Raw genomic sequence first — 7,797 nt, forward strand, 5'->3', positions numbered from 1 at the left:
TTTTTAAATCTTTAGGCTTTGACGGTGTGTTCATTCGGATCGCTTCTGCGGTTTCGATTTTTTTTTTACAGTCTTTGCATCTTTTGGACTGAGTAATGAGGCTTTGGGTGGAGGTTAGATCCATTGGCTGGTCACGATAATCCCATTATCTTAATTACTGGGATGGGGATGGGGCAATGTAACTAGTAATTCACCATTAATCACACCCTAAGCAATAACAATTCGATAACAGCTAAAACCCAATTCTAAGGAGGCCTAGAAGTTCTTCAAACCATATACACATGCAGATCACAGACCCCGCACATACATGTAGACGTAGTGTGTATTGATTCATAGAGAGCAACTTGTTCGATCGATGAAGAGACAAGCATTCAATACTGTCACGACCCTAGCCCGCCCCTAAAGGCTCTAGTCACAACAAGGCGCCAGTGATCACATCACTAAGGCCATATTAAAGTTAAACACCTCATTAGCAAATGACTAAAGGGACTTAATTAACGACAAGCGGAAGCAAATTCTATTTTATTACATATGCCAAACCAAAAGTCTTTACAAGGATCTCTACATTGCAAACCACCCAGAGCTGTGCATATTACATACAAAAATGCTCACCAAAAACAACTCCCTATCTACAAGCCAACATCTACTTAGTGTGACCAAAAGAAGAGTTGCACGCCACCACTCTACGTCCCGTTGCCTGAAAGGTGGGAAAATTCATAAGCCAAAGCTCGTATGAATGATTAATACGCAATTCACATGCTTTCCATGGACAATGATAAAACCATTTAAAAAAAAAACGAATCATTTCTCATAGCAACATAGCATAGTAATGCACATCCTCTATTCATTTCATGTCTACCAGGCGTCCCCGGTAGTGGATAAGTTAAGACGTCTCTCGTTATCCGATTTAATAGCCATGCCTTGCTAGCCTTTTAGCACGTGTCCCCTAGCAAGCTGGGACGTGGGAGGATGCCATTAATAGATATAAAACATGTCCACCTTCCATTGATATTCCATGGAGTTCATATCAAATTATAAAACATCATTGAAGCGTAAAGCTTATAACAAACCATGTGTTTTGGGTATTAATCACTCACCTCGTATCCACGTGTCACCCGAACCTCCTAAGACAATTAGGCAACAAAACATGATTAGAGGATGTCAAGCAAGCCTATTTTAAATGAACATAAGGTCCTATGGTAAGAATATGAAATTAGATAGCTAGCCTTAAAAATTAATCACAGAATCTGCAGGGTCATAACCTTTAACCTAAAATCTGACTTAGCACAAGAATAAATAAGACACAATCTTCATGCATTTTTTTTAGGTCTATGAGTCTAGTTTCAAAATCAGAAATCGGATCGCAATTTCATCGCCCGAGCCCAAAATTATAGCCGTTCCCGTAAAGTGCGACGATGCTGTCAGCACAGCAGAAACCACAACAGCAGGTCGGTTAACGAATTTTAACTTCTTCCACATTGTGAATTAGGTTCTGAAAATTTTACACAGTAAAGTAGACACATACAGGCATCTTCAGTAAAAATATCAAAAAATATTAAGGTCGGGAAGATGGTGAGAAAAATTCCTCAAGAACAAGGCAGATTCAATTCTGTTGGAGCTCTAAATAGCCTACCCACAAGCTATACGAATTTCTGAGGTAAAACTCTAAAATTCACATCAAAAAAATCATACAGAAACTTCACAAAAACATGAGCAAACCAGAGCATATTCATGGGCTGCCTCAAATATACCAAATTCATGAATTACACCAACTTTAAACATGTCAATTTCTGGGAATTTAAACAGGGTTCATGGGTTCCAACACAAGCTCCAATCTCTACCCTAAACCCACTAGATTCAGCACTTCTAGCAAAAATTGAACATGAAGAACAAGAAATTTTACTCATCTAGGCATGTACTTACCAAATTAAGCTTCAATTCAAGTCTAGGAAGAAATCTCCAAGATTTTCTCCTTCTTCTTCTTTTTCCTTCTCCCGAACGGTTCTCTCCTCTTTCTCTCTCTCTCTCTCTCTCTCTCTCTACGTGTGATGAGGATGGGGGAAAACATTACACGTTTTCATTTTAACAGATTACAGGAAAAACTATCCTGTGTTGGTGTGACCTATAACCACTTATGTTCCAATTTCATTTAGTTAGCTAATTAAGCCCAAAACACATCACATAATTAACTTAAAACATAATTAAAGATTAGGGGTATTACACTCTCCCCCACTTATAGAAGTTTGTCCTCAAACTTGACTTACCTTGTATTGGGAAGAGATACGGATACTTCTTCAGCATATCTTCTTCGGTTTCCCATGACGCTTCTCCTCCTCGCTGATTATCCCACCATACTTTCACTAATGGTATCACTTTGTTTCTAAGAACTTTGTCCTTTCGGCCAATGATCCTTTCCGGTGTTACCTCATAACTCAAGTCTCCCTGAAGTTCAATAGGTGTTGTCACAAGCAACCTTTCATCGGAGTTAGGCAAACATCGACGTAACATGGACACATGGAAAACAGGGTGAACATAGGATAACTCTGGCGGTAACGCTAACCGATAACTCACCTCACCAACTTTATTTAGAACTTCAAATGGTCCAACATATCTCGGTTGTAGCTTTCCCGCCTTTCCAAACCGCTTTTTCCCCTTCATTGGCGACGCTTTCAAAAATACGAAGTCCCCGACTTCAAACCTCAACGGTCTCCTCTTTGAATCTGCGTAACTCTTTTGCCGACTTTGTGCCGCTTTCAATCTTTCTTGGATTATTCGAATTCTTTCAGTAGTTTCATCGGCAATTGCTGGCCCCTCAAGTCTCCTCTCCCCCACTTCGGTCCAGCATATCGGCGATCGACATTTCCTCCCATATAGTGCTTCGTACGGTGCCACACCTATACTCGCCTGATAACTATTGTTATATGCAAATTCTGCCAATGACAAATGTTTCTCCCAACTTCCCTGAAAATCCAAAACACAAGCTCGTAACATATCCTCCAAAACCTGTATAACCCTCTCAGATTGACCGTCGGTTTGTGGATGGAATGCCGTACTGAATTTCAATTCTGTGCCCATAGCCTTTTGCAAACTCCTCCAGAAATTAGAAGTGAACCTCGAATCCCTGTCTGACACAATAGACACTGGCGTACCATGTAGTCGTATAATTTCCTTAATATACAACTCAGCCAATTGATCCAAGGTAAATGAGACATTCATAGGCAAGAAGTGAGCAGATTTTGTTAAGCGGTCCACAATTACCCATATTGCATTGTTTCCTTTCTGTGTACGCGGCAATCCTACAACAAAGTCCATCGTGATATGCTCCCATTTCCATTCCGGTATAGGCAAGGATTGAAGCAACCCTGCTGGATTCTTATGCTCAGCTTTAACTCGTTGACACGTCAGACATTGCGAAACAAATTTAGCTACCTCCCTTTTCATACCTGGCCACCAATACACTTCCCTAAGATCTCGGTACATTTTGGTGCTTCCAGGATGCACTGCAAATCTGGATTTATGAGCCTCCTCCAAGATTTGTCTTCGAATTTCTGGTACATCAGGTACACAAACCCTATTTCGAAATCTCAGCACACCATCTCTAAAAGAGAAATCCTCCTTAGGCTTAGTTTCCCATGCCTCGATAATGTCCTTCAAAAATTCATCATCCAGCTGTCTTTGTATAACGGTTTCATATAACATAGGTTGAACAGTAAAAGCAGCTAATATAGCATTGGTGCCATGAACGGAAACCTCCAATTCCAGCTTTTCCATTTCCCTAATTAAGTTTTGCTGAGAAGTGAGCAAACAACATAACTCACCCGATGATTTTCGGCTCAAAGCATCCGCAACCACATTAGCTTTACCTGGATGATACTGAATCGTCAAATCATAGTCTTTCATCAATTCAAGCCACCTTCTCTGCCTCAAGTTCAACTCCTTTTGCGTGAAGAGATATTTCAAGCTCTTATGGTCCGTATAAATCTCACATGACGCCCCATACAAATAGTGTCGCCACAATTTCAAAGCAAAGATCACTGCCGCTAACTCCAAATCATGTGTGGGATAATTCTTTTCATGCAGTTTCAGCTGGCGTGAAGCATAAGCGATCACTTTTCCGTGCTGCATCAAAACACAGCCCAAACCTTGATGTGAAGCATCGCTGAAAATCACAAATCCCTCGGTCCCCGATGGCAAAGTCAAAATCGGTGCTGTAACTAGCCGTTCCTTCAATTCTAAGAAACAACTTTCTCTCTCCTTAGTCCACACAAATGGAACTTCTTTCCGTGTCAATTCAGTCAATGGTCCTGAAATTTTAGAGAAATCCTTTACAAACTTCCGATAGTATCCAGCCAATCCTAAGAAGCTGCGAACTTCTGTCACTGTAGTTGGTCTTGGCCAACTCATTATTGCCTCAATCTTCTGTGGATCAACTGTAATGCCATCCCCACTGATCACATGTCCAAGAAATGCAACACTAGATAGCCAGAACTCACATTTCTTCAGTTTGCCAAACAACTTATTTTCCCGTAGTGTTTGTAGAACCATCCTCAAGTGCTCGGCATGCTGTTCTGGAGTCTTAGAGTACACAAGTATATCGTCAATGAACACAACAACAAATTCATCTAGATAATACTTGAACACTCTATTCATTAAATCCATAAAAGCTGCAGGTGCATTAGTAACTCCGAAAGGCATAACCAAAAATTCATAGTGTCCATACCTCGTTCTGAATGCTGTTTTTTCAACATCCTCTACCTTTACTTTTAACTGATGGTAGCCCGATCGAAGATCAATTTTAGAAAACACCATCGCTCCTTGTAGTTGATCGAACAAATCATCAATCCTCGGAAGTGGATACCTGTTCTTGATAGTCACTTTATTCAACTCCCGATAATCAATGCAAAGCCTCATTGTACCGTCTTTCTTCTTCACAAATAAGACCGGTGCTCCCCAAGGTGAGATACTTGGTTTAATAAACCCCTTGTCAAGTAGTTCCTGCAATTGGATTTTTAGTTCCTTCAACTCCAATGGTGCCATTCGATATGGAGTCTTAGAAATCGGTTGAGTCCCCGGAATAAGGTCAATAACAAACTCTATCTCCCTGTCAATCAATGAACCAGGCAAATCTTCCGGAAATACATCAGGAAACTCATTCACAACAGGAATATCTTGCAAAGTAGTAACACCAGATTCAGTAGTAAGAATAGAACACAAATAACCCTGACACCCTTTACCAATCAATTTACGAGCCCGCATAGCAGATATCAGGTAAGGCGGTGAAACCACTGCTTTCCCCTCAAAAGTAACATCAACCCCATTTAGTATCTGAATCATTACTGTCTTAGCAATACAATCTATGGTGGCAAAGTTGGAGGTCAACCAGTCCATTCCCAATATAGCATCAAAATGACCCATATTTAAAGGAATTAAATCAACTAACAAATGCGCACTTCCAACTAAAATATCACAAGCCTTATAAGCAGTAGAACATGCAATATTACCACCCATAGGTTGTGACACATGCAATTCGTGGTCAAGTGGTTCAAGTGGTCTAGTTAACTTAGCAGCAAATTGCATAGAAACAAAAGAATGAGTAGATCCCGAATCAATAAGCACATAAGCTGAATGCCCACAAATTTGAAGTGTACCTGACACCACTGAATTTGCATTTTGAGAGTCTCCCGGAACCAAAGCAAAGACCTTGCCTTGTTTCTTTCCCATATCCGGTTTCGTACCTGAGCTCTGTGCTGAACTAGTGGTAGCAGTTGGTGTTCTCACATTTGGCTTCGTCATGGCCGGACAATCTTTCATCAAGTGCCCTATTTGCCCACACCTAAAGCATGCCCCTGTATCCCTGTAGCACTGACCTCTATGCGCTCTTCCACATTTAGGACATGGTCGAGAGCCACTATTATTGCTATTACTGCTTCCACCTTGACTCCACCCCGATGTACCTGTGTTTTGCCTTTTAAAAGAACCCCCGACTACCTGATTCCTGACTGGCACGAAAGTAGTCTGCCTTTTCTGCCCTTCTGCCTTAGCTTTGCTTTTAGCCCGATCTTCTTCGGACAACAAAGCCACATTTAGTATATCAGCATAAGTTGGCAACCTAAGAAGTTTGATCGGCTCACGTAGCCCATCCTTTAGTCCTTCCTCAAACCTCCTTGCCCTACGAGCATCTGTATCAACCATATGTGGTGCAAACCGACTTAAATCTGTGAAGATTCTGTCATATTCTGACACTGACATAGTAGGACCCTGCGTCCAGTTGATAAATTCATTGACCTTAGCATCTTTAAGTGTCTGTGGAAAATACTTTTCATAAAATACCTCTTTGAATCGTACCCAGGTCATATTTGGCTCTCTTTCCCTCTGTATTAGCCACCATCTGTACGCCTCTCCCTCGAAGTTATAGGTAGCAAGAACAACCTTGTGCATCGCCGGACATTGTGCCTGAGCCACAGCAAATATTTTCTCCATGCCCAAAATCCAGTTGTCAGCCTTCAACGGGTCAATTCCACCTTCAAAAATAGGAGGCTTCATCTTTTGAAAGTCCTTGATACTCATTTCTGCCACAGGCTGCGCAATAACTACCGCGGGCGGTGGCGGCGGTTGATTATGCACTTGGTGGTTCATCACACCCAACACCCCCTCTAGTAACCGTTCCATTCTTTCCATTCTATCCATTGGTGGCGGCTGTGCTGCCTCTAGCTCATCTCTATGCTCCATTTGCTATTCAAGAGAAAGAAAATCCACATTGTATAGATGATATAACAGTAATATAGATTATGCATGTCTAGTCATATAGCAACACATTAGAAAGTCATGTAGCAAAGCATTTGATATAACTCACTTAGCACACATAGATTCAATTTCCTAAGCTCTGAGGGTACGTGCGTGAGTCATTGCTAACCGTGCATCTCATTTTCCTAGCATGTTGCTCTGATACCAAAAACTTTGTCACGACCCTAGCCCGCCCCTAAAGGCTCTAGTCACAACAAGGCGCCAGTGATCACATCACTAAGGCCATATTAAAGTTAAACACCTCATTAGCAAATGACTAAAGGGACTTAATTAACGACAAGCGGAAGCAAATTCTATTTTATTACATATGCCAAACCAAAAGTCTTTACAAGGATCTCTACATTGCAAACCACCCAGAGCTGTGCATATTACATACAAAAATGCTCACCAAAAACAACTCCCTATCTACAAGCCAACATCTACTTAGTGTGACCAAAAGAAGAGTTGCACGCCACCACTCTACGTCCCGTTGCCTGAAAGGTGGGAAAATTCATAAGCCAAAGCTCGTATGAATGATTAATACGCAATTCACATGCTTTCCATGGACAATGATAAAACCATTTAAAAAAAAAACGAATCATTTCTCATAGCAACATAGCATAGTAATGCACATCCTCTATTCATTTCATGTCTACCAGGCGTCCCCGGTAGTGGATAAGTTAAGACGTCTCTCGTTATCCGATTTAATAGCCATGCCTTGCTAGCCTTTTAGCACGTGTCCCCTAGCAAGCTGGGACGTGGGAGGATGCCATTAATAGATATAAAACATGTCCACCTTCCATTGATATTCCATGGAGTTCATATCAAATTATAAAACATCATTGAAGCGTAAAGCTTATAACAAACCATGTGTTTTGGGTATTAATCACTCACCTCGTATCCACGTGTCACCCGAACCTCCTAAGACAATTAGGCAACAAAACATGATTAGAGGATGTCAAGCAAGCCTATTTTAAATGAACATAAGGTCCTATGGTAAGAATATGAAATTAG

General features: G+C 41.1%; 1 long non-coding RNA gene across 1 annotated transcript; it reads right to left on the reverse strand.

Annotated features, from left to right (window-relative positions):
* Positions 1-494: 494 nt before the first annotated feature.
* LOC131310811 (uncharacterized) lies at positions 495-7,422 on the reverse strand. The gene is made up of 2 exons (XR_009195307.1): positions 7,337-7,422; positions 495-1,097 (listed from the first exon to the last, which is right to left on the reverse strand). It is a non-coding gene; the product is annotated as an uncharacterized LOC131310811 (long non-coding RNA).
* Between the last annotated feature and the right edge of the window lie 375 nt (positions 7,423-7,797).

The sequence above is a fragment of the Rhododendron vialii genome, chromosome 12a, assembly GCF_030253575.1.
Source record: "Rhododendron vialii isolate Sample 1 chromosome 12a, ASM3025357v1".
Taxonomy (NCBI): domain Eukaryota; kingdom Viridiplantae; phylum Streptophyta; class Magnoliopsida; order Ericales; family Ericaceae; genus Rhododendron; species Rhododendron vialii.